Raw genomic sequence first — 12462 nt, 5'->3', positions numbered from 1 at the left:
CAGCCACCACGATCCAGGAGCCTGGCAACTCATCTGGGTCTCCCATATCTGTGGCAGGAAACTCAGCAGCCACTACCTCCACAGGTCCATCAGTAAAAAGTTTCATTGGAACTGGAGTAGCTGGTACTCAAACCTGGACTCTCATATGGGATGCTAGCATTGCAATCAACAGCTTAACCTTCCACACTACACCAGCCCCTCCCTGAGGCTGTATACCTGACTTTTTCATAGTCCTACATATGGAAAGCAAATATGTATTCCATTCTTTTGAGTAAAAACGTAATTACAATGGTTATGATCTCTTGATGCTTAGCAAAATGTGACACAGGAGACACTGATTCTGCCCATTTCTGTCTTCTGAGGTCATTCATCATGTATGGCAACCAGCTTGTCTCCCACTGTTGCTTGTACTTGGATCAAATACCACATTTTGCATTCCAGGTTCCTCCACACATAGAGAGAATTTCCTGGTACCTGATGGGGGATTATGGGTATGCAATTTAATTCGTTGTTTTAGGCTTCATCAAGAATACTAAATAAAAACTTGCCTTATAGATATGTATTTAAACTGGTGTCCAGAATCGGCCTTACTGAAAGAACGCTATTAGAGTACAAATTAAAATTTCTGCCTTAGAAATAGCAGTTTTTATTGTTTCACTAAAGTTAGGGCATTTTTATTTCTTTTATTTTTAAAAGATTTTATTTATTTATTTGAAAGACAGTTATAGAGAAAGATAAAGAGAGAGAGGGGTCTTCCATCTGCTGGTTCACTCCCCAAATGACCACAATGACCAGAGCTGAGTAGATTTGAAGCCAGGAGCTTCTTCCAGGTCTCCCAAGTAGGTGCAGGGGCCCAAGGATTTGGGACATCCTTCACTATTTGCCCAGATGTCATAGCCAGGAGCTAGATGGGATGCCAGCGCTGTAGGCAGTGGCTTTAACCACAGTGCCAGCCCCAGTTTAGGGCATAATTAGAGAATTCACTTACACATAAAATATTTTTCAGAGGTATGAGGCTGCATATTGTTAAAAAAAAACTCTACAGATAATATTTCAAAGTTGATAGCCTGCATACAATGCCTAGTGCGTTATTGTGAATTGTAGTCTCACCACTTTGCTCTGTAATGCTAGAAACTTATTCCTTTGATCAGATTTGTTACCTGTTATCCAACCCCATCCCCAACCTCTAGTAATCACCATTCTGTGTTCATATTGAGTGTTTCCAGCTCTCACAAATGAGGTAGAACATCTGGAATTTGTATTCCTGTGACACTTATGTCATTAACCATGACAGCCTCCAGGTATATATAATTTGCTGCAATGACAGGATTTCATTACATTTTACGGCAAAATAATATTCCATTGTGTGAATGTAGCACATTTTTTCACAGATTCCTCTGACATGGACACATTTTTTGATTCTATATCTTAGCTATTATAAATATGGCTACAATAAAGATAGTGGAGAAGGTATCATTTATCCCCTTACTGAACAGATCAATTGCTCCACTAATTTCCCTTCTAATTTCCCTTCTTTCCCAATTATCTCTGTTCACAAAGATTATGAAGTGATCTGGTGATAGTCGTAAGATAGTTAAATGGAATGATTACTTTGTTCCCTGCCTCAATTTTATACCATGTAGGATTCCAATTAATCATCTCAGGCACTTTGTAAGCTTCTATATAGTAGTAACAACTGAAGCTCGGTATATAACAAAAGCAAAATAATATATATATATACGGAATAATTATCTATTACTTTGAAGAAAAAATAAACTGAGCCTTCCAGTACCATGCTTCAGTACCCTCTGAAAAATTGATGCCAGGAAGGGATTAAATATACAATCATTTATTAGGGAAATGCCTCTGAGTAAAAGGAGTGGGGAGAGAACTGGGAGTGAAAGAATGGAGGAGAGTCATCTAATTATAATGTATGCCCGATTCCAGTTGGGAACCAAAGGAAATAAAGTTAGTGGGAGCTTTCTAGATGGTAGTACAAGCTAAGGAAAATTCGTCCCATCTGTGGAGGAGTTCTTTAGCCAAAGACAGGAGTCAGCACTGTGGTGGAGCGGGTAAAGTCACCACGTGCAGTGCCGGCATCTCATATGGAAACAGGCTCTAGTCTTGGCTGCTCGTCTTCTGATCCTGTTCTCTGCTATGGCCTGGGAAAGCAGTAGAAGATGGACCAAGTCCTTGTGCCCATGCACCTGCGTGGGAGACCTGAAAGAAGCTCCTAGCTCCAGGCTTCAGATCGGTGCAGCTCCAGCTATTGCGGCCAACTGGGGAATGCAGCAGCGGATGGAAGACCTCTCCCTCTCTCTCTGCCTCTCCTTCTCTGGGTAACTCTGACTTTCAAATAAATAAATAAATAAATCTTAAAAAAAGATGGCTAACAGAACATTCTTCTTGTCTCCCAAGAACAGGTCTATGTTTGTTACCATAGTAATCTCAGTCATTGTCTGAGAGGAGATTGTAGAAAGTGTGGATTTAGGATAAAATTAAAAATAGATTTTAGAGCATAGAAACTGGGGATTCTGGTCATCTTTGCTCTCAGAAGTTGGCCAGTATTATCATCAATGATATAATTCTCTTCTTGTTTATTAAATGTTTCATGAGAGATGATTGATACTTTTTTGAATTTAGAAATCCTAAAATATCATAATTAAAACGGATTACAAGAGTGAATTTTAACTTCTCATTGGAATTGTATTTAAAATCCATTTACCAAAAGGTAAAAAGATCATTTTATTATATAGGGGTTAATTTTTTTTTTTTTTGACAGGCAGAGTGGACAGTGAGAGAGAGAGAGAAAGGTCTTCCTTTTGCCTTTGGTTCACCCTCCAATGGCCGCCGCAGCAGTGTGCTGTGGCCGGTGCACCGCGCTGATCCGATGGCAGGAGCCAGGTACTTATCCTGGTCTCCCATGGGGTGCAGGGCCCAAGTTCTTGGGCCATCCTCCACTGCACTCCCTGGCCACAGCAGAGAGCTAGCCTGGAAGAGGGGCAACCGGGACAGAATCCGGCCTTAGGGGTCAATTTTTTAAATGAAGATTTATTTATTTGTTTAAAAGGCAGAGTTACAGACAAAGAGAGAGGAAGAGACAGAGAGTTAGACAGATTGTCAGTCCTCTATTTCATTCCCCAAATGGGTGCCACAGCCAAGGGTGGGCCTGGATGAAACCAAGAGCTTCATCTGGGTCTCCTCCCTGCATGGCAGGATCCCAAGCACTTGATCCATCTGCCAGTGCTTTCCCAGACCATCAGCAGAGAGCTGAATTGGAAGTGGAGCAACCAGGGTGTGAACAGGCACCTATGTGAGATGCCAGCTTCACAACACCAGCCACAATAATGGTTTATTTTTTAACATTGTGTCCAGTGGTTATACATCTTCTATTGCATTGATGTTGCTGATGTTTCAAATAGTCTATTCATAAAAATGATCAGTTCTCTTTATTGATGATGCTCAAATAAATTGCTTTGTAAAATACGTTTTTATGACAAAACATACTCCATATCTGTTGAACTTTGCGGGAAATGGCGTAAGTTCCCACAGTTCCACATATTTAATTTTAATATTATGTATGTTTTATGATTTAGTATTTTATAACTAGTAGGATATATTATATGAACTAAAATATTAAATGTATTATAATTTTCATGAATTATCAACCTCTATTATACATAAGACCACCAAATATTATAAAAATTCATTGAAAATATTTTTAAATAAAACAAACTTTTAAAGTAGAATTGTGGCTACCTGGATCACTCTTCTCTACCTGATTTATGAAAGGTTTTGAGAGGCCACATAAATGCCTGTGTCACTTTACTTTCATGTATTATCATTGACATATTTTAGGCTGTATTTTACTATTGTGATATTAAACATGTTTAATTAATAAATTCTTGATTATGATTTAATGCTTTTTAAAAATTTTTTGAAGATTTATTTTATATTTCAAAGGCAGAGTTATAGAGAGAGAGGGAGAGAAAGAGTTCTTCGATTTGTTGGTTCATTCTTCATGTGGCTGGGCCAGACCAAAGCCAGAAAGCAGTAGCTTCATCTGGGTCTCCCACGTAGGTGCAAGGGTCCAGGCACTCCATATGCATTAGCAGGCCACTGGATCAGAAGTGGAGCATTCAGGACTCGAACTGGTGCCCATACAAGATGTGGTCATCGCAAACAGCAGCATTACCAGCTACCCCACAACATCAGTCCCCTTAAGCTAATTTAATAGAAACAAAACATTTTCCTATTTTTATAAACAATACTGTAAAGGGATCAATTTGAAAACATGAGAAATCACATCTCTCTCTTTCTCTCTCTCATTCTCTCTCTCTATATGTATATATATATATATTCATCTATCTCTATATACACATACACGCATAGTATTTTTGTTATACCTTGTGAGAGTTCTGTGAAAACTTAAATTCATAATTTACACAGAAGATTGAATCTCCCAAATTCACAATGTTGTTCTCTATCATATTCAACCCATCATACATTTCCCTGAACTTTCACTAGATGGTGCTACATATTAAACATAATACATTTTATGTTCAGCTAAGGATAGTTCATTTTATCATTTCATTTTATTTATGGCTATAAGCAACTGACATTAGGTGACTCTGTTTTTAACTGTATTTAAGGTCCTTATGTAGGAGAGACTTAATTGGTAGAATGATGAGAAGGCGAAGTCAGAAGTTGCAGGCATGTTTCCCCTAATGTGACTTGAGGTCATTCAGTGGTGTGGCAGAGTTGATCAAATTTGTTATGGTTCACCTGCCTTTATGATTTCTCTTCTTTGATGACTAATTAAGTTATAATTTATGAGCTCCATAGTAATCTTCTTTTTTAAAATGTGAAGCAATTATTGATACTCACTAGCTGATCATGCAGAGTCGATCTGATGAAACGTAAAAACATGCCGACACTGCCTTTTAGATTACATATCACAAGTGTTACCGGCAGAGTTATTGAACTCTGTCAAAGATGGGCAGGTGAAAATCTTTGAAAATCATTGAGGCAAAAATATTACTTTTTAAAAAATTATTGTCTGTTTTTGACTGATGTCATCACACCATTTTCTGAAGAACCAAGACTTAGAAAAGTTTTAGGGCTCTGGTTAATATATCATTACATTGAAAACATTTTAATCCTTTTATTTAAGTACTCAATAACTATCGGTTCCAGAGCTGTAATGTTTACTTAAAATCCAAGCCATTATTGACCTAAAATGATTATGGAAGTAAAGCCGTCCTCCCAAACCTCAGAGTATCATAACTTTATTCCCTTATGATTTAACTACAGGAGCTATTTTTAAAATAGCATAATAAAGAATATGGTTTTCTTATTCCTTCTGCTACCTTATTACTTTTAAAGATGTATCTATTATTTATTTGAAATGCAGAATTAGAGAGAGACAGGGAAAGAGAGAATCTTTCTTTCACTGTTTCACACCTGATAGCTCGACCAGAACACAACCAGGGACCTCGAACTCCATCAGGTGTGGGGAGCAACTCGGACTAGACTAAGTTACTGGAATTAAGACTTATTCTATGCATCTGCTCTCCCACAATATGGCTCTGGGAGAGGAGGAACCAGCTTCTACACAGCTGCCTCCAGTTCAACCAATAAACAGCAGGACCTGCTCCTGATTGGAGGAGAGCAGCGTACTCGGCGTGTGGGTAGCAGAGTTGGGATTGGTGGAAGAGGACTATAAAGGAGGAGAGAGACAACATGCACCAGGAACATCTGAGGGAACACCTGTGCAGCCCCCGAGAGAGCCGGCCGGCGGTGTGCCGCTCCCCCGCAGAAGTGGGGAAAGTGGCAGGGGGAACTGCCCTTCCACAGAGGTGGAAGGGACGGTAGCCAACCCGGGAAGAACCAGCAGCAAACCTGGGAAGGGCCGAGCAGACAAAAGAACAGTGCAGGGTCCTGTGTCGTTCCTCCACGAAGACGGGGAGCGACAATCAGGGTCCTCCTACATGGTTGGCAGGGGCTCCTGCATTTGGGAAAATCCTCTTCTGCTTCCCAGATGCATCAAAGCGAACCAGGGAACTGGATGTCAAGTGGAGTGTCTGGGACTCAAACCCGTGCCTATACTGGGTGCTGGTGTGGCAGGTGGCACCTTAACCCACTTCACCACATGCCTGCCCTACTATCTTACTTGATTGACTGAGAGTAAACCTTATTTTCCTCCTATGCCAAGAAGACCATGCCCTGTGTGGGCGTGGCACCCCCTGATCACCCCTATCACTGCTTTCTCTGATTCTTACCATTTATTTCCTTGGCCGCTCGCTCTGTTTTTGGATGATTCTAAAATCATGTCAAATGTTTTTCCTCATTTCCACTTGTGTCCTGAAATCAATCCTTTTCTCAGATTATCTTATGACTGGCAGCTCCTTCTTTAGTCATGTCAGCTCACATCCTTTGTTTTTATTTGTTTTTGTTTACATTGGAACCATACTTTCCTATTTCCTTAAGTATCTACAGAAGCCTTTCCTGACTACCCTTTCCTTCTAATTGTGTGCCTGGCTTTATGTGTGTGTGGTCAAAAGAAAAGTGAGAATAAAAGAAAGGAGAAAAGAAAATAAATGACAAAGAAAAAAGGAAAAAAGCACAATATAAATGAACATTTTATGTCATATTTTTAAATAAGTTCTTTGAAACACAAATAAAAGTGTCACAATCTTGTTTCATTGTTTCACTGTGGATCTTATTCCTTAACTCATTTTTCATCATGTTTAATTTAAATGATGATGTTTACCAAAAATACTATTTTCTTTAAGGGAAAGAGTTTATTGTGGGGAAACCTGAAAGACTGGGAGGAAGGGGCACAGAAGAAAAAGAGGGAGAAGGAGAGCATAAGAGAGAGAGACAGAGACCGAGGTCAGGAGATGGAGAGAGAGAGAGAGAGAGAGAGAGAGAGACATGTTCAGGAATAGGTCCTTTAAAAACTTCACCAGGGGGTGGGCAGGGAGGTAGGAGCAGCGAATCCCATTAGGTTGGGCCATGTGGCCACCTGGCTTCTAGCAATGGTGGCAGGAGCTAGAGCCTAGGATGGTGTCAGGGTGTAGATCATGCCATAGGTAAGACGGCACCATTTTACTAACATTCTCCCCTTTTGTTTTTTTATATAGCAGGAGTTGTATGGGATTATATCAGCCCCAAAGTCCAGGAGAGGTAGAGAGGCAATGATCGGTCTTTAGAGCTACTTCCTGCTGACATGGGGCGTCGAGGTCCTCTTCACTGTCATGGAGAGATATCTCAAGCTGCTGTATCCTGGATGGGAGCTGAGTATATCCCTGTAGCAGCATTTGGATGACTGCAGGGTTGCTGAAGGCCTTGGTTCATTCTATTATCACCTGCTGTAAACACTTAAACAGACACTGAGGTAAAAAGACAGGGTGAGAATAGCAACCAATGATCCTAAGAGTGGCATTAACCAGATAAAGAGATTTCATGGAGGAGAGAAATGAGGGAGATCCTTCTGAGGACAGTTTGATGGACATGGTTTAAAGCTATCACAGCCAAGACTGGAAGAAAAGCCACTCATCTTTTGTGGGTAGAGGGGTTTGTCTATGGAGAAAATCCTGAACAATCATACAACATTGAGCGGGGGAGAGGACCATCAATCAATATACACAGGTCTGGAGTAGAGTCATTGATGTTAGAGTAGAGGCCATGATTACAAAGCAATGAGGCCCCAAATGGGTTAGACAGGGTCTAGAACAAAGGACAGGGTCATTATTAGAGGACCTAAGAAAGGTGCTATCTAATTCACAAATAAGTTCTCTGATTGGGAGGCAAATAGAAACTAACAGAAGGGGCCTGATAATAATCTGGTGGGCTTTAAGACCTTGTAAGTTATGAGGCCCAGAGTTATCTATCTCTTCATATGGCCTGGGAGGAGAGCTGGCCAGGTAAAGGCAGGTGGCATCTCTAACAGGAAATTTACAGTTCTTCCTGCAATGTTGCTGACCCTACTTTGCCATCCCCTCAGCAGCGGTGGTCACTTTGGAAGCTGGGCCAAGTGAAGGGTTTTTCAGCTTAGAGCCAACAAGATCTGTGGCTCTGACCTGGGTGTCCTTCGACTCCAGGGCAGTTCAATTTCCAGTGATCTAACTCTTGGCTGGCAGAGCTGCCAGGGCTCTTCACAAGCTGACTTTTGCTCTATCCCTGGCTTTTCACATTGAAAGCCACCACAGTGGACTGGCCTGTTGGGTCTCTTTGAGGGTAGATCACTGTATAGTGCACCCTTTAATAGGACTGCCACCTATTTTTACATTGCTTCTGATGCCTAGCCTTTCTTTTCCTCCTGGCTTTTGCTAAAGCAGACCAGAGAATGCAAGTCAAGAGGGTGCTCAAGTCCCATCTCTAATCTTACAAAAATATTATTTATTTGTATTAGGTTTTTTTTAATATTTTTCAGCTCCAGGACTGCTATTGACTGTTGGGGGAAAATATGACTATTGGAAACTACAAACAAACTGTTATGAGAATGTCTGTCTTCAATGGATAATACAGCACTTCTTGGTCTACTGCTTCAGATTATATTATAATTATGAATATAAATACACTGTAATTGCAGTCTAACCCGATTAAGTCTGCATAAACTTTCAAAAGTTAATCAAGTGAAGTGTGGAACAGCTGCCTGTGTTGGTCCTCACACTTAATACTTTTGGAGATAAAGTGGGATTGCACTCCTTTCATTTTTTCTGAAAACCAAGTTATTAATTCATGAACCCTTACAGGTCCACTTATCAGAAGTTAGTTACACTTGAAGAGTCTGCCACACGCTCTTCTGAAAATAACATTGGTAAAGCTGATCTCTGACAGTGCCAGTTCTAACATCCTGCTGACCTTGCCCCGTGCTGCACTCCGACAATGTGGAGTGGTTACTCATCTCAGTGCTCGCCAACAGGACAGAATCCGCAATCACCCTTCAGAATTGAAAGTGTTTACAATTTCTACCTTAGGCATACACTTTTGAAATTTGTACTAATGTTGCTGATATTACAATGAATGCTATTGATGTTACCCTTATTAACAAAGAAGTGATTCATATTACTATTTCTAATTGTAATTTGTTTTTATTTGAAAGACAAGACAGAGAAAGTGAAAGTGGGAGAGAAGAGAGAGACAGAGAGATCTCCCATCTAGTAGTTCTCTTTGTAAATGCTCACAACAGCCAGAGAATGGGGCAAGCTGAAACAAGGAGAAGTGAATTCATTCCAGGTCCACCAAGTGGCAGAGACCCATGTACATGAACCATCACCAGTGGCTTCCAAGGGTGTGCATCAGCAGGAAGCTGTACTTGGGAGAGGAGCTGGGACTGGAACACAGGCACTGTATGTGGGCTGTGGGCCAGCACCCTGCCCCTCAACACACACAGGCGTTCCAACAATGGTAGTTCTTTATAACCTACCTCCACTTTACCAGGAAACAGACCTTCTCCAGTACTATCATCATTAGTATGGAAAAACCTTCCATTTTCCTTATCATAATCTGACCCACAACAAGAAGAAATCCCTCCTTCTCTCATTCTTTGAATTTCAATTTTTATTTACAACCGGAAATACTGATTCTATCATGTGAACCTAATAGGAACAAATATGGATGATTCCTAAGCATTTGTGTCTTAAAACAATTCTAAATGTCTTGTAAGTCAAAGAGGAAGTTTCAAGGACATTTATATATATTTATATTTATACACACATGTATATATAAAGTTTTAGAATACTTAATGTTTCAATCTATGGGTGTAGGTAATTTGCTTATCTACTTGCCTGCAGATACAAATTTTGCTTTTCTCAGTAGTAAATGCTAATTTGAAAATCACTGCTTAATTTTTTGTGTGAACATGTTTTTCCTTTCTTTAGGATACAAAACTGGGAATTTGTAATTTCAAAAACATGTCTAAGTTATAAGTTGATTTCAATTAGAGAAATACATCCAGTCCAGCCCCGCGGCTCAATAGGCTAATCCTCCGCCTAGCAGCGCTGGCACACAGGGTTCTGGTACTTGGAGTACTAGAACTGGCTTTCCCGGTTGCCCCTCTTCCAGGCCAGCTCTCTGCTGTGGCCAGGGAAGGCAGTGGAGGATGGCCCAGGTTCTTGGGCCCTGCACCCACATGGGAGACCAGGAGAAGCACCTGGCTCCTGCCTTCAGATCAGCTCGGTGCACCAGGCGCAGCGTGCCAGCCATGGCGGCCATTGGAGGGTGAACCAACGGCAAAGGAAGACCTGTCTCTCTGTCTCTCTCTCTCACTGTGCACTCTGCCTGTCAAAAAAAAAAAAAAAAAAAAAAAAAAAAAAAAGAAATACATCCAAATTGTTTCCTAAGGTAAGTACCTCCTTTTACTATTCCATCAGCAAATCATGAGATATCAATTTTTTCTGAAACCACTAAAAATTTTGCAGATTAATTTTTAAATCAGTTTTTAAAACATTTAATTATTTATTTGAAAGAGGGAGCTTCCATCTGCTGCTTTATTCCCTAAATAGTGGCAACAGCTGGGAATGGGGACTTCTCGATTCTGATCTCTCATGTATATCCTCTTTCACTTTCGAAGGCACATTAGCTGGAAGCTAGATCAAAAGTAGAGCAGCCAGGACTCTAACAGAATCTTCCATCTGGAATGACAGCTTGCATGTAGCAACTTAGCTTCCTGTATCACAATGTCTGGCCCCTACAATTAGTTTTAATAGGTTTCAGTTTAATGACACTGCTGGCCAATTGACTTGAACATTTTTTCAAAGGGATACTTGTCCTTAGAATTTTCTTTGTTTATGTATGTTTTGAAATTTATTACCATTTCAGAATTGTATGAGTAATTCTTGGAAACAAAGAAGAATTTACAGAAATCTGAACAATCCCTTTAAAAAAATTCTTTGCATATTCATTCCAAAGACTGAACACCAAAGTCTCAGTTAGTCTCTCATAAACCTCACTCCTGATATAAAATTACATTTCATACTATCACAGAATAGAATAGTATACTAACCTCCATCCCATAAGCCACAAATTTAAACAGAAACTCTCAAAAGTTTAAGTAAATACTGAGTGTATGTATTCCACATGCCATGGATTGAGTACTTCCTGGTTTATTTTCATACACTGCTGAGCTAATGCATTGTTTATAAACATCTTGAAACATCTCTGAAAAACATCCTGTTCTGTACTTGCTGCAAAAAAAAAACTGTTTAAAAGCTGAAATTTACTTAATATGCTAAATATAAAGCTGCCATATTTATACCGTAAGTACTTTCAGAGCAATATATTATGTAAGTACAGAGGTCTATGGTAAAAAGCAAGGATCTCTTTGTAGGAATATAAACAACAGTTGAAGTATTTTGTTAATGAGTTAGTTTTATAGAATGGCTGTTAACATAGTAATAAAAACTTTCCAGAATCAAATTTAAACAGTACTAGAGTTTAGTGATATCCTATGTAATGTTCCCTTGTTTGATATTTAGATTTATCATTAGAGGCAATCCATGAAAAAAATCCAATCATTGCATTTATTGATGTGTTTTCTTTCTGAGACTTCGTTTTTCTTGAAAAGGGACTGTCTATATCTTATCTTTTCTAGTTGCTATTGTATGTCATGCACATATGGACACTTAATACATATGCTTTGCACGATTGCTGGTCAAAAATATGAAATGCTTCTAAAGTAAACATACAACACTTCAAAAGTACAATGCGTTACTTCAAGAAAATGCACTGGAATGATATCCTAATTTAACTATGTGCAGTTATATAGGCTTGATGGATTGAAGTTTTTACTTTTACTCTTACTTGAGCATTTGTCATTTCTGCTACTTAATTCCTTTTATGAATTTAAATATTACAGAGCACATATATATCAACTATGCAACACTGGGTTTATATTACCAGAGAAAACAGCTCTTCTTTAAACAACAATGCTAAACTTAAGTTTTCCTTTAGTCTATAGAATATATTTGATTTATTTTTTTCTCTAGAAGCTTTGCCTTAATTTGAAATTTATGGACATGCATATGAAACCATGCAAGATTTTACTAAATGACAGAAACCATTTTTTTTCCTCCTAGTTACAGATCTAGTTCTAGGTAATTTCCATTTTTTGAATAACTCCTGGTGACCTGGTAAACAGTCACCTGTATTCCAATATATATAATGATAGTTTGAAATTAACTTAAAAATAAAATATAAATGGGGCCGGCGCCGTGGCTCACTAGGCTAATCCTCCGCCTTGCAACACCGGCACACCGGGTTCTAGTCCTGGTCGGGGCGCCGGATTCTGTCCCGGTTACCCCTCTTCCAGGCCAGCTCTCTGCTGTTGCCAGGGAAAGCAGTGGAGGATGGCCCAGCTCCTTGGGCCCTGCACCCGCATGGAGCCCAGGAGAAGCACCTGGCTCCTGGCTTCGGATCAGTGTGCTGTGCTGGCTGCAGCGCGCCGGCCGCGGCGGC

The sequence above is a fragment of the Oryctolagus cuniculus genome, chromosome 9 (assembly GCF_051225735.1).
Source record: "Oryctolagus cuniculus isolate XC-2025 breed Fujian yellow rabbit chromosome 9, ASM5122573v1, whole genome shotgun sequence".
NCBI classification, from domain to species: Eukaryota; Metazoa; Chordata; class Mammalia; order Lagomorpha; family Leporidae; genus Oryctolagus; species Oryctolagus cuniculus.
Note: the sequence above shows the minus strand (reverse complement) of the source record.